Source organism: Lagopus muta, chromosome Z (genome assembly GCF_023343835.1).
Source record: "Lagopus muta isolate bLagMut1 chromosome Z, bLagMut1 primary, whole genome shotgun sequence".
Classification (NCBI taxonomy): Eukaryota; Metazoa; Chordata; class Aves; order Galliformes; family Phasianidae; genus Lagopus; species Lagopus muta.
Genome location: NC_064472.1, coordinates 51553843 through 51569213, shown reverse-complemented (window position 1 = coordinate 51569213; position 15371 = coordinate 51553843). Strand labels below are relative to the sequence as shown.

General features: G+C 42.7%; 1 protein-coding gene across 3 annotated transcripts in view; it reads right to left on the bottom strand.

Annotated features, from left to right (window-relative positions):
- The window catches only part of CDC42SE2 (CDC42 small effector 2), a 108668-nt gene extending 97926 nt beyond the window's left edge, over nt 1-10742 (bottom strand). Inside the window, exons 1-2 of one of the 3 annotated variants that reach the window (XM_048931266.1) lie at nt 10292-10742; nt 9721-9777 (exon numbers count right to left, since the gene is read on the bottom strand). The gene's annotated coding sequence lies outside the window, so the exon portion shown is untranslated. Of the gene's footprint in view, nt 1-9720; nt 9778-9874; nt 9969-10063; nt 10086-10291 lie in introns of those variants that run through there. The other 2 variants (XM_048931268.1, XM_048931267.1) reach the window with 2 other exon arrangements.
- Nucleotides 10743-15371: the final 4629 nt, after the last annotated feature.

Sequence of the window (15371 nt, the reverse complement as noted above, 5' to 3'; positions counted from 1 at the left end):
AACAAATGGATTTATGAAAGCAAAATGTAGTGGATGACCAGAACACAGCCATGATAGCTCAGCTCTACAGGTTACTGCGTAATGTTAGTCAGACTGTACGTTTGTGTCATGTTAGATCAATTATCCTGGCACAGGCAGCTCTCACAAGCCCCCACCAGCTTCTTTGAATGCTGAATGCATAGAACATTTTAGCACTACATGCCTGGTGGTTTTTTCAGGATGATTCTTCTAAGAAACAGAAGAGTGAAAAAGTCTGTTCTCACAGGCCATCTAATAGATGAACCATATCAGAACTTGTGCTGCAGAGTTTGATCCAGTATCAATGCTTCTTGGACTCTTAATAGGTAAATATTTTTAAACTAATAACATTACTGCAACTCATTAAAATTTGGGGCTGTCAATACAGTAATGGGGAAAGACAACTGCTTATCCCAGTTTCCCAGTTTTTCAGCTTACACAGACAATAGTAGTAAAGTGCCAGCACAACTTCCGCCATCTTCCATAAAAACCTGCAGGCAGTCTCCATACAAATTCCCTCAAAATTTTTATCTGTAGTCGGCATTGATTGAAATAATTATTAAGAAAATAGCCTAATGCTTTGTTATTTTTATCCAAACAGTTTCATTGCTCTAAAACAGAAAACAGGTCCTCCTAAAAATGTTCTTTTTTTTTTTTTTAATATAAACAAGCATTGACTACACTTCAGAATTATCTCTGTGTCTAAGGCAATGACTACATATACAAAAGCATTCAGACAGACTTACCTAAAAGAAGAGAACCTAAAACATTGACAGTGATGTGACAGAAATCACCAGGACATGAGCTACCAGAAGTAACTGTGCTTTCTATGCAGCTCTAGTTGTAAAATGCACACTTTTAAGCCTCTCCATAAGTTCTTGAGAGCAGTTTGTTTGCCAGCTTTACAAGATTCGTGAATGTAATTTTCTGAACAGACAGAAGTCTCAATCATTAACGAACAACTGATTATTTTAGTGGATTAGTTGCAGAATCACAAAAAAATCAGATAAAAACAAAACAATATGATGCAGCTTATGTTGCTTATAATCTGACTTAAACAGAGAGATGTCTTAAGCAACAGGTATCAATATTAAGCAACAGATATCGATACATCAAAGAGTAAGCAGTGCCTGTGGAACTGAGCATATGCAGTACTAAACAGAGGCTCTGACTTCAGCCTTTCTCCTCCCCACACACTTTACCATGATGATTTACAAAATTTTCTGCCTGCGATTTGTCAATAGCACAGAATTTAAAATGCATTCACCATCTTTGAATAAATGCAAATACAAATTAAGTTACATTTACAAAGGTAATACACCACAAACACTATTAGAATCACAGAATCATAGAATGGCCAGGGTTGAAAGGGAACTCAGGAATCATCAAGCTCCAACCCCTCCACCACATGCAGGGCCAACCAATCAACCTCCCCATTTAATAGCAGACCAGGTTGCCCAGGGCTCCATCCAACCTGGCCTTGAACACCTCCAGAGACAGGGCATCCACAACCTCTCTGGGCAGCCTGTTCCACCACCTCACCACTCTCACAGTAAAGAACTTACCTCTGACTTCCAACCTAAATCTTCCCTCCCTCAATTTAAAACCATTTCCCCTTGTCCTGCTGTTATTCTACCCTTTAAAGAGTTGAATTCCCTTCTGTTTGCAGGCTCCCTTTAGCTACTGGAAGGCTTCAATGCCTCCCACAGCCTTCTATTCTCCAGGTTGAACAAGCCTAGCTCCCTCAGCCTGCCTTCGTAGGGGAGCTGCTGCAGCTACCTGATCATCTTTGTGGCTCTCCTCTGGACCCCCTCCAACAGTTGTCTGTCTTTCTTGTACTGGGGACTCCATACCTGGACACAGTACTCCAGATGGGGCCTTACAAGGGCAGAGTAGAGAGAAACAGTCCCCTCCCTGTCCCTGCTGGCCACTCCTCTTTTGATTGAGCCCAGGATACCATCTGCTTTCAAGCTGCAAGAGCACGCTGCTGGCTCACGCTAAGTTTTTCAGCCATCAGGACCCTCAGGTCCTTCTCTGCAGGGCTGCTCTGAAATGGATTCCTCCAGCCCAAGTGCAAAACCTTGCACTTTGCTATATTTAGCCTCATTAGATTTACCCAGGTCCACCTGTCAAGCCTGCTGAGGTCCCTCTGAATCGCATCCCTTCCTTCCACCATGTCAACCTCACCGCTCAATTTGGTGTCATCAGCAAACTTGCTGAGGGTGCACTCAATTCCCTCACCGATGTCATTGATAAAGATGTTAAAGAGCACCGGTCCCAAGACAAACTCCTGAGGGACACTGCTTGTTACCAGCCTCCATCTGGACATAGAGCTATTAATCACCACCCTCTGTCTGTGGCCTTTCAACCAATCCCTTCCTTATCCATCAGGTAGTCCACCCATCAAATCCACATAAAATTATCTTAAGAGCAGAACACTGACAAACTGGTAGTGACCTTAACTATTAGAAACAAAACCAACAAAACCTTCACACTGCACTTTCAGATCCTGAAACAAAAGGAATTGAGTTTGAAGATTAGAAAAAAAAAAAAAACAAAAGGAAATAGCATATATTTAGCATAGTGTTAATATTTGAATAGTTATCTGCACAGATGCCACTTTCAGAGCAACGAGACTTTTATTTTAAAAGTTATATTTTCTTCAGAGGAATTCTTCATTTATACAGTATTTCATTAAAATGCACTCTAGTTTTGAAAATTGCATGTCTACCTGTTGTGAGTTTCCCAGAACTGAAATCACTTTACCCAGCTTACCTTCAACAACCTTTTTCAAATAGAAATTTTAAAATAATAGAGAAGGACAGAAAAAAGAATCATCTTACTATCGATATATATACGCATCCTGAAAACAGAGAAGGCAAGGACTGGTAGAACAAACAACTCTTGGTTCATCGTGCCTTGACCGAACAAATGCACGATAGCCTCTGGTACGTTGATTCTCATGTGTATATTGTGATAATGTTTGTTTGTAAAACAGCTTGGAATATAACTAAAGCAATTAAGATTCCAATGAAGAGATTCAAGAGACAATACTGCAGCATAATTCTAACTTGTAGGTAATGACAAATACTTTGCAAATGCATTCACAAGAATGTAACTGACCTGCTTAAGATATAGTTTAGGATCTCAATGATAATTTTACTGCTGAACTCATCACAGGCAAGGCTTTACTTGAAATACTTCAAACTGAAAGAATTCACTCACTGCTCCTATAGAATTCCTGGGAAAGGTCTGGAGTAAGTGGAAGAACTGCTTAATACTCACGCATGGGTGAAGAAGAAGCTCCAGTGCAAGACTTACAAGTTTTTCTTTAGAACTCTCATAACAAGTTTGGCGCTGGTGCAACAGGAGGGTTGTACAGGAGGGTTGTACATGAGGAAAAACAGTGTGTTTAGTTAACCATGTGCTTCACAAAGGTGTCTATACTGACATATATACTCTTGGAAAGAGCCTAATACAGTCTCAAGTGGAACTAGCATTTTTTAAGAGAATCAAACTACTGTAACCCAAAACAGCTTAGAACTGAATCAAATAACAGAGCTGAACACACCTATATTCATCTTTCAGAATAAGTCATTATTTCAATATTGAAATAGAAATTCAATTATGCAGCAAACCATTGCTGTATCAGCCACACTGACACTAGTGACAGTCTTCAAGTGAAAGTAGATCACCTAAACATTTGTCTAAGATGAATTTTTGACAGGACAAAAAATAAAATTATGAAAATAAAATAAAATAAAACTGACTGAATATGTAGTCTTCTACGAGCTCCACAAATGATTCCCTCAAACCCATAAAAAGTAGTGCAAATAGCATTTTTTTCCATGCAACTCCATCAGTATAGAGGGTTTTCTTTTCTTTTCTTTTTTTGTAATAGTATTGTAAGAAAGCTTTTTGTTTGTTTGTTTTAAGTATCATGTGTATGAGGACAATTTAAAAAAACTCATGAGCAGAGAGCACATGAAATATCAAATAAACAATAATTTAGTGGATAAATATATAAATAATATATATTATTATATATTATTTATATAATATATAATATAATTATATATATAATTATATATAAATAAATATATAAATAATTTTTATAGGGTAAGCATAGTGGACCACTCCACCATGCTTACCTTATAAAAATTAGACGTTACTTAAAATAGCTTCAGTCTACTTCTTTGAAGTGAACTGACTTCCTAGACACAGAAAATTAGCTAAAATCCTGCTTCTGAACTCTACAACACATAGTTTTGACTGGAGAAATGAGTATCTACTAGAACTCAAAATCTGTTTACAAAGCTCAAGTAAATATGACAGACCTTAACTTAAAACTGGTTTTTAAATCAATTTTACTTCATTTTGTTTCTCTCAAGAGTAAGTCTTAAAAAACACAGCTTATTTGAAAGGGACTTGAACATGGAAGCTCTGACCAAGCTAGCTTTCACTGGAATGGTTAAGAAGGGAAACAGGTAGCTGAGTTCAAACAAAAAAATGTTCTCAGGAAGCTTTAAAGGAGTAGGTGGAGTTCCTTTAGCAACTGGCCTTTGATGAGAATAGCTGCACCACACGGGGCCAATTAAATAAATGTTATCAGTCAGTACAAGAGTTTTTGAGCATGAGCCACAAGATAAAGCAAAAAATAAAAGTAACAAAGAACTTTCTGCACAATAATTCAATGTTTAATTACGACTGTTTTTGTGAGAAAACCAATTTATGAAAGTTCTGCTTTTGCACAGTGTTTAAGTAAGCGTTCTTCAAATTCACCTGATGACTACAAGAGGAAAACAATCCCGTTCCAAGAGGGGAAAGTAAAATAATAGTGATAAAAGAAATTCCTGGGACCCTGTTTAATCTTTACTGATGGCCTAGATGAGAGGATTGAGTGCACCTTCAGAGAATTTGGAGGTCACATTAAGTTGGGAGGAGGTGTTGATCAGCTCCAGGGTAGGAAGGTCCTTCAGAGCATCTGGATGGAATAGATGAAAGAGCTGAGTCAACTGTATAAGCTTTAACAAGATCAAATGTCAGATCCTGTATGTCACATGGGGTCACAACAACCCCATGCAGCACTACAGGCTTGTGGCAGGGTGACTGGCAAACTGCTTGGTGGAAAAGGATCTGACAGCTAGCTGAAAATGAGCAAGAAGTGTGCCCAGGTGGCCAAGAAGGCCAATGGCATCCTGGATTGTATTAGAAATAGCACTGGCAGTAGGAGCAGGGAGGTGACCACCCCTCTGTGAGAGCCATGCATACATTTTGGCACACTGTTGAGGCTACATCTCAAATACTGTGTTCAGTTTTGGGCCCCTCACTGCAAGAAAGACATCGAAGCCTCGGAGCATATCTAGAGAAGGACAATGGAACTGGTAAAGGGTCTGGAGCACAAGTCTTATGGGCAGTGGCTGAGGGAACCAGGATTGTTTAGTCTCAGAAAAGGCGGCTTAGAGATGACCTCATAGCTCTCTGAAACTGCATGAAAGGAGGATGCGGTGAGGTTGCAGTCAGCCTCCTCTCCCATATAACAGTGACAAGACAAGAGGAAATGGCTTTAATTTGCACCAGGGAAGGTTCAGCTTGGGTATTAGGAAAAATCTGTTCTCAGAAGGAGTGCTCAGGCATTGGAGTAGACTGCCCAAAGAGTTGGTGGAGTCACTGTCCCTGGAGGTGTTGAAGAAATATGTGAATCTGGAAGTGAGTGACATAGTTTAGTGGGCATAGTGAGGATGGACTGGCAGTTGGACTGGGACTGGGCAATCTTAACAATCTTTTCCAAGCATAATGATTCTATGGTTTTACAATTCCGTATCATATGACACTGTGTGAAAAAAAACTATAAAACTGAGAGCAGTTCTGAGGCTGCAGGTGCTGCTCAGAAATTGGTTGGACATTGTTGGGTGGGTAGTGTGCAATTGTGCTGTGCATCACTTGTTTTCTAATAATAATAATAATAATAACATGCTTATTTCTCTCTTCTTTCTTAGTAAACAGCTTTTATCTCAGCCTATGAATTCTATTTCTTTTTTCCTTCGATACTCTCCCCTGGCGCACTGAGAATGACTGTCTAGTACTAATGTACCTGCCAGGTTAAACTTGAGTAGGACAGTAGTTATCACCAGAGTAAAAAGCTGATGTGAAAAATTCAACAACAACTGCACACAACACATAGAAGTAAAAAGAGACCGAAAGGGTCCTCAAACATTATAACACCCAGCTATGCAACAAGCACTGAGAATAGATTCTCACACAGCACTCTCCAGAATCATTCATCTTGTTCTTGTTTTCTTTTTTCTAAAACACTGTCTGTCAAAACCAGCCAGCATTCTCATTGTTAATTTTCCTCTTTATTCTCTTCATTCTACTCATTAAGTGCAGCATGAACTTGAAAACTTCAACATGTTCAGTGCAACTGTTTGACTTTTCTCTTACCCACTTTCATTTGTTTCAGGTTGCTTTGCCTTAAATTTATCATTATTTCCTGACATCATCAGTAGTCAAAAAAAAGAAACACTAATAATGCAAGACTGCCTTGCACCATCAAAATATCAAATCTTCAAATGAGATGCTTGAAATTTGCTCCTTTTTTCATCCAGAATGCTTTACAAAAACACTTCTCTTTTCATCCCCCCTTTTCTTTTCCACTCCCAAGTTTATATCAAATCCATTCAAATGTTTGCTCTTGAACAACAACAACAAAGTATTTACTTGTGTAGTCATCATCATATACACTTAGCCTCTATAGCATGTCTGTTCCAAGAGGAAAATAGCAAAACAGCTGTAATACTAAAAAATCCACCATAATACTAATCCTGCTAAAGTGTGCTTTAAGAATTGATAAAACTGCATTAGAAAATGGGCACATATGTACCAACCACATAAATGGAGTACATAGCAGCAAATTCCCCACAAACCTTGAGCAAAAACAAGAATGCTTTTCTTTGCACCTAAGGCATCAGAACTAGTGAGCATTTTCACACATCTCAGTTATGTGCTTTGCAGAAAAATGCTACTACTGGGAGACATAATGAGACCAGTATTCAAGATGGGTAGTTACTTGTAGTTACTAGCAAACACTTTTTCATTAACATGACAGAGGAAGGTACTAGCAAGGTTGTAGGAAGGACCATGCTACTGACTACCCATTTTCTCATATCTGTACATACAGAGAGGCAAAGCATGAGAAACAGATATCCAGAGCTAGGGAGGCAACCAAAGATAAGTGGGCTGTTCAGGCATGTGTTTATGTCAAGCAACACTTTTTAGTGTTAGATAGAACCCTACCTACTAAAAACATGTGTTGAACTAATATATCTGATGTGAAATTTCTACTCAGCTCCTACACTCAAGTTCCCAAGTGTAGTCACAAGCTGCAACTAAGAAACCAAAAACTAATTTGAACAGCCAAGGGATCACTCAAAGGTGGTAAAAGGTCAGGTGTATTTGGATTATAACCAAGATATAACCAAGTGCTCAGGTGACACTGACCAGAACCCAGAGTTACAGTGAGTCTTTACTGTATGTGTAAAGCAGATTGACAAGAGATTTTTTTAGGCATGTAGCGCACCAGGCTTATGTACAATCTGCCTCTTCACAACAAGCTAAGTTACCCTCCTTCAAAAAAAAAAGACTTGAAAGAAAGATACTTTTGGGAAGCAGTTTGTTACATCATTGAGTAATTCAATTCAGCTTTACATTTCATGCCTAAGGGTTGGTCTATGATCACATTAAACAAATGAAGTATCACTTCACTATTCTTAACTTCAAAAAAATTCTTCAGCTCCAAGAAACTACCACCTCAATTATACACTCCATAATGAAATATTCTCCTTATTATTTATATGTCAACAGTGTAAAAAAAGTCATTTTTATTTACGTGATAGTGTATTGCACTGCCAGCAAGAAATCTTACTGAAAAAAGAGACACTCTTACACACACACACACACACACACACACACACACACACTCCACGTCTGACGGTCAAAAAGTCTGGTACCAACATCTAAAGGGTTTGGGCAAGCTCCAAAAGGCTTGTTCAGGTTACCAGGTGCTAGACTACCAAGGAACTTCTGGTTAACAAACTACTTTACTACCATGAACCACTACTTCTAGAAAAGCAGAACAGTGTTGATCATACACCAGGGAGAAATGTTAAGCGTGAACATCTAATATTTCTTGTTTACTGCAATATTTCCATAGGACATAATCCAATTTCTTGACACTGCTTTAGGAGTAGTATTCTAATCACTGCAATGAATGCTCTAATGGCTAGGAAGAAAAGTACCAATAAAAAAGAAAAAACATTCAGAAAGTCACTTAGAACATAAACTGCATTTTTTTTTCTCCATTTCCATTTCTAAAGCAGCCCAACTTTTTTTTTTTTTTTTTTTTTTTTTTTTTTTTTGACAGCAGAAACCATGACAGGATGTTTGAAACATTTTCGTTTCTCTTTTTGCAATCATGATAAGCCACCCCCTCCACAGGCTTTCCCTTAGATGGCCGCACACTGCAAGCCATCACAGAACTCCTTACATGTTTTATAGGGTCAGAACGACCAGGATTCTTCAAAGTAATTTGTGTGGCTGTATTACAGTACAGGTAAACTGTATAAGGTCAGCTTTACAGCTTTACAGCTTTCAATAAAAGATAATACGTGATACAGCCGCAGCATTTCTTGATAACAAAATGCACCTGCCAACAGTTTCAGTTTTCTTCACCTTGTGTAGAAATGGATTAGGACATTTCATAGACCATACAACACAATTTTTCTCAGTTTCTGACCTAAACATCTTTGGTCTAGATACTCAGAAACTCCACAAGGAAGAGTCTTGAACACAGAATAATTAATCTTCTATGGTAATGAGAGCCTCCTTTCCTCAAAGCAGAAATTGTGTTGAAAACATTTTCTACATTAGCAAAACATGTTTAGGTGTTCAGTCAACCATATTCAGATTTTAAGGTGAAATTAAGTTTGAAGACCAGTGATGTATATATTGTTAAACAAATCTATGTACAAATTAGAATTTATACACAGTGCATGACTTCTTTGCTTACTTGAGCTTCTACTTAGTTCACTATTTGCTTGAACATTCCCTACAATTTCACTGACAATAGCCCCTTTTAACCTTAAAAAAATTAATCACTGTAAGTTATTTTGTCTTTCAAAATTGTGACTATGTCACAAATATGAAAGATACCTTTCAGAAACATCCCTGTATCTGTACTGAGCTATCATTAATCAGATTACCTAAGCAAATGGCACTGACTAAACATTCCTTAAAATGTGATTATTCCTCACACATAGCCCCGATTTATTCAGTTAAATATAAGGAAGCACGTCAGTGTTACAGCTACAAGGGCTCCCTTACTGCTGAACTGAGATTCAGTAGCAGCCACTTGTCCTTCAGGATTAAATAAGACTCAGCACCAAACAAAAAAACCTCAAAAACAGAACCTCCGGCTTTACAAAACAGTACATCCGAGGTTTACAATCACTTCAGTTTTGCATCCTGTTATCACAGTACTGTAAAGATGTGTTGCAATAGCTATGAGAAATCTGTTTAGGATTTCATTTAATTTGCATCTGAAGTTTTTTATAGGAAAAAAAAAAAATGTGAGACAGAGATTAAATAATTCCTCCATCCATCCATTCACCCATCCAAACTTAAGAACAGAATGAGCGGACTTACAGTTTCAATCATATCAACTTCAGAGCAGAAAGTCCCAGGACCTTATGTTCTCTCAGCCTGTAACAGCAAGATTTTGGCAGAAGCACACGGTTAGATGCGGTCAGCAGAAGTCGAACCCCACCCCCCCCCCCCCCACCTCAGTGGACAAGCGCACCTCCGCTGCCACACGGCCGCCTCTTCGGGGACGCGCTACCGAGCTGCACCAGCGGCAAGCTCGCGGCCCTCGGGGAGCCCATCCACAGCACCACCCTGAGGTCACCCCAAGCCCGCTGCCGCCCGCCCGCCCCCGCCCCCCGCAGGCCGGGCCCGAGGCCCGCATCCGCGCACCCGCCCGCCGCGGCACCTGCCCGATAACACGACAGAGAGCAGCGCGCTTCGCCCTGCCCGCAGCCCGCCGGCCGAGCATCGCTTCCGGCCCCGCTGCAGCGCCAGCGCGCGGGCAGGGAGCGGTCCCTCCCGCCGCCAGGTATCGGTACCCGCGCTCGGCCCGGCCCGGCCTTTCCCTTCCCTGCTCGCTGCTTCCCGTGGCACCGGGTGCTCGGGCTCTGCGGACCCCCGCGACGTCACTCACCTCTGCCCACGGCGGCGCCCGCTCCTTTGTCTGCCCGCTGCGCCTCGGAACCTCCGTACCCCTCCGCAGGGCGTCCCGCGCCTCTCCCCGCGTTGCGGGGCGACTGCAAGGAGGATGCGGGCGCGATCGGCGGGGCGTCCGACGCGGCCGGGCAGTCACATGCAGCGGGTGCGGGCCCCCTCCCGCGCTCCCGGCCGAGCGCCCTCCCTGCGCGTTGGGGCGCGGCGTTGCGAGCCCGGCCGGGAGGCTCCGGGGCGGGGTGGATGGAGGTGAAGATGGCGACCTAGACAGCGCTGCTGTGGCGAGGGGAGCGGATCCCCGAGCGGCCAGCTCCCCGTCGGTTTCGGCTCGGCGCTGGGAGGGAGGGGACAAAGGAGGCCGGGCGGTAGCGACGGCGGCTGCCGCCGCCCGCTCCCCTCTCCGCCGCCGCCGCCAGAGCGCTTCCAAAGCACCGCCGGCGCCGGGAGGGAACGTGCCCGGCCCCGCAGCGACCCCTGCCGGCCCTTCCCTCTCGGAGCGCAGCGGGGCCTTGAGTCGCCGGCGGGCAGCAGGGCAGGGCCGTGCTGCGTCGTGCCGGCCGGCGAGCTGTCGCCGCCCGCCCCACGCGGTGCTTCTATAAGGTATTAGAGCTGCGGGCAGCACGGCCCCCGCCGTGGCCAGAGGGAAGGTCCCTGCCGCAGCCTGCAGGCCTAGCTCCGGACCCCTCCCGGCGCGCCGAGGGGATCGCCTCACCTGCTGTGCAGCTGTGAGGGGTTAGTGGCTTGCTTAGTCATCAGCGGGAGTGCGCTGTCCTTGCAGAGGCCGTGGGAAAGCTGCTAGCGAGATCTGACGCCGTCGGATCATAGCTCCAGGAGAGGGGAGTGTAGAGCGCGGCAGAAGGCTCTGAGCTAGACCCAAGCCCGTTCACAGCAGCGGGCCCCGTGTTTTGCTGATGACCTTCACCATTTTACCGACGGCAGAGTGGGTGGTGAAGCAGTGACTGGATCGCCGATCCCAAGTAGCTGTTATGGCATCAGGAATCTTGAGCAGAGTGCTCTCCATAGCACTTGCTAGGACCATGCATTGTCTTAAAATTATATAAATAAATAAATAAAAAGTTATTCTCTTCCAAACTCAAGTATGAATCAGCCACACCAGCAGCATTTTTCATGCACCTATTTAGATCGTGAATATTATCCGGTTCTTGAAAAGTGCTGCTGCAGCCCTTGTTAGCATTGGTTTTAAACTTCTCTTTATTCTTAATGGGCTGCATAAAAAAACACTATAACTTGCCTTATGTCGTACAGATAGTGCATAGTAAAACCAGAAACCAAATCATGGAATCATTGAATCATATAATTGAGTTGGAAGGGAGTCCCAAAGGTCACATAGTCCAACCTCCCTGCAATGAACAGGGACACTCACAGCTCTGTGAGACTGCTCAAAGCCTGGTCCAGCCGGATGTCTGTAGGGACAGAGCATCCACCACCTCTCTGGGCAACCTGTTCCAGTGTTTCACTAACATCACTTTAAAAACCTTTTTTCATTATATCTACTCTAAATCTCCCCTCTTTTAGTTTGAAACCATTTTCCCTTGTCCTATCACAACAGACACTGCTAAATAGTCTGATCCCTTTTACAGCCACCCTTTAGATACTGAAAGGCAACTCTCTGGTCTCCCTGGAAACCTTTCCCCTTCAGGCTGAACAGCCCCTGCTCTCTTAGTCTGTTCTCTTAGGGGGGGTATTCTACCCTTCAATCATTTTTGTGACCCTCCTCTGAACATGCTCCAACAGGTCCATGTCTCTCCAGTAGTGAAGACTCACGTTTGCACACAGTACTCCAGGTGAGATCTCACCAGTGCTGAGCAGAGGGGCAAGACCACCTCCCTCAACCTGCTGGCCATGCTTGTTTTGATGAAGTGCAGGGTACAGTTGGCTTTCTGGGCTGTAAGGGCACGTTGCTGGCTCACATCTAGCTTCCACTCACCAGTACCATAAAGTCCTTTTCAATGGCTATGCTCAATCTTCTTGTCTGGGATTGTACTGATAGCAGAGGTTGCTACAGCCTGGTACAAGACCTTTTGCCTGGATTTGTTGAACCTCATGAGGCTCTCCTGGGCCCACTGCTCAAGCCTGCCTTGGTCTCTCTTGATTACATCCCATCTCTCAGGCATGTCATCAAGCACCACACAGCTTGATGTCATCCACAGAAGACTTGCTGTGGGTGCTCTTGACCCCACTGTCGATGTCACTGATATTAAGATATGACATAAGATATTAAAGAATGTCTCTCCCTGTACTGACCTTGTACTGAAGCACATAACTTGTCGCTGATCTCCATCCAGATACTGAGCCATTAAGACAATTCTGTGGATACAGCCTTGAAAACAGTTCCTGTTCATCAAAGAGTTCACCCAAAAAATCCATATCTTTCCAATTTATAGAAAAGGATGTTATGGGAGACCATGTCAAAGTCCTTACTGGAGTCCAAACAGATTATATCAGTGGGTCACTTCTTGTCTATTGATGCATTTAATACCATCATAGAAGACTACTAGGTAAGTCACGCAAAACAATCCTGAGTTTGGATGCAGTCCCAGTCATTCTAGATACAAGTTCCTTTTCTTTCATTAGCTCAGTTTCTCAGTTCTTGACTCCTAGTAGTCAAGAAGTCAAGGTAGTATTGAAGAAATAATGAAGAGGACATGCTGACATAAGATCTTTTGAGAAGCAACTTATGCAGAAAGCTGAATATCTAAATAGAAATGTTATAACTAGACATATTTGTACAAAAAACCTTCTGCAGAATTTTATCCTGTCTTGGTAGTGTATATTCAAAAAGCGTAATGAAGAATGCTGTGCAGTGTGTCGCTTCCACACTGTGCACTTGATTTAAGTGAGAATGTCCAGATCTTATTGGCCAGGCTTTGTGCTGAAGTGCATAAATCAGAGGGACACTGCAGGATATTGGACAAAACCTGCTTATACAGGAATTCTTCCTGTGGAGAACTGCCCACACTGGGAGCACCACTGATGTATACATTCATCATTCTCTGTTTGAGGCAGTTCTGATAATGCTCATAGTCTTGGGCATCTTCCCTGCCGTGTGCCCAGAGCGTCTTGCTGGTCCTGGTAGCACAAAGCAGTGAGCACCCAATGTCTCCAAGATGTGTGCAGCAGCACCATGTGAAGTCCATCTACACTGTGCCAGGAAGATGTCAGGGGACAGTCGTGGGCCAGACTGCATATATACAGCCACACATATACACAGCCATACAATCTTCACTTTCTAAATACTTGTCTTGTGTCCTTCTGAGCCAAGAGTGACTGTTCTCTGCATTTCTTTCCCATTACTGATGACTTTTTAAAATTATCTCTTCCATATCTAAAGTTAGAAGGGAAGTTTTATCTTTCAGAATCTAGTTTTCCCCCTCCCGCTTCCTCGGGGCCTCATGCCAAAGAATGAAATTTATCAGGGCAGAAATAACTCTATATCTGAATGAACCTTTTGTGATAAATGATATTCTTCCCACCCTGTGTGCCAGAATGCTTGGCAGTTAGCATTCCAAACAAAGAGAAATCCACCATTGCTTGCTTTGATTATGTTTGCAAAAGAATGATTGCTTTTTAAAAGGAAAAAAACAAAGTTTAATAATTCCAAATCTAGCAATGCATTGTTCTCTGTTTTAAATAAACAATAAATTGAACATGTTAGCTGTGACCAAGCTACAGTGTGTGGATGTAACACCCACAAACATCATGGTGTTCCTCTATTTCTGGAATTGCCATGGCTGTCCTGAGAATGTTTGGACGGCAGCTACAAGCAGTGGGGTCAGCAATATATGGAGCTGCTGCAGCTGGCTAGGCCCATGCTGCTGACCTGTGCCAACCCTGTGCATTCTTGTGGCAGTCTGTGCAGAAGTCTTTTCTATTGCTGTTTTCTGCAAGCAAGGAGTTAGGGGCCCCTAATGCAGCTCAACTTCTGAGAGGCAACACGTTAAGCTCTGTTCATTCAGCCAGAGCCTGCAAGGGTCTGTTCACAGCCAGCACTGAAGATCAGTCCAAACATTAAGAGCCAGACTCAAGAACAGCTCTGACAGGTGGTGCAGGGGCAAGGAGCAAGTTTAGCCTTTGGTCTGCTACTGAAAAAGAAAGCTACTGTGATCTCCATGGGGATCTCCACTTACCCATAGTGGATATCCCCAGTCCTTCACCACGAACAAGCCAGAATAAGGGAAGACCTTTATTCCTCCAGATTTTTGTTTTATTTTTTTATTTTTCCCCCTGGAAGTCCCTGCAAATCCTCCAAATTCACACGGATTTGGCATGCAAGCACGTCCATATGTCCTGTCGACACGAAGGCTCATGCCACATGCTTCGTAGCTTTATAGGCAGCAGTGCTTTCTTTCTCACTTAGACTCACAGAAGATACACTTGATGCACAAGCTCAGGTACTCTGTTAGCAGAGTGAGGCACATTTACACTCACCGGGAAGGTGAGAGTGGAAATGAGCATGTGTTTTATCAGCTCAATCACTTCTCACTTAACATGTAAAGACCTGAACCTGGCAGAGTACCCCAGAGCTTTTCTGTGATGTAAAAATAAGATTTTTAAACAAAAGCAGCTCACCAATTGTAAATTCAAAGGGAATTTTTGCAGATCTATTCCATTTCAGCACTTCCTCTGTCAGAAAGGAGCTTCAGTAAATAGTGGCAGTGATTTTGTTGCTTCTTTCTAAGCCTGCAGTCAAATCTCTGTGCAATGTCTTCATTCACTGCTCTTTTTTTTTTTTTTTTCCTGACAGAAATGCAATACCATAAAAATTTTTTTTCAGTTATTGTCTGTGCAAGAACCAGGGCTGATAATTGGGTTTCTAACACACTTTCTATAACTTCCTTGAATTTTCTTTGTAGGCATTTATATGGTCCTGGAAAGCTGTAATTATTTAACTTCCTTCTTTGTTTCCTCTCTCACCCTCTGCTCCCGGTCTGTTTAAGGTGCATGTTATGTTCTTGCTGTCTTTGTACATTGCCTGGCTTTAAGCGATTTCCTATTAGATTGGCTTCTCTACTTGCTATTGTGATATAAATAATAAATAA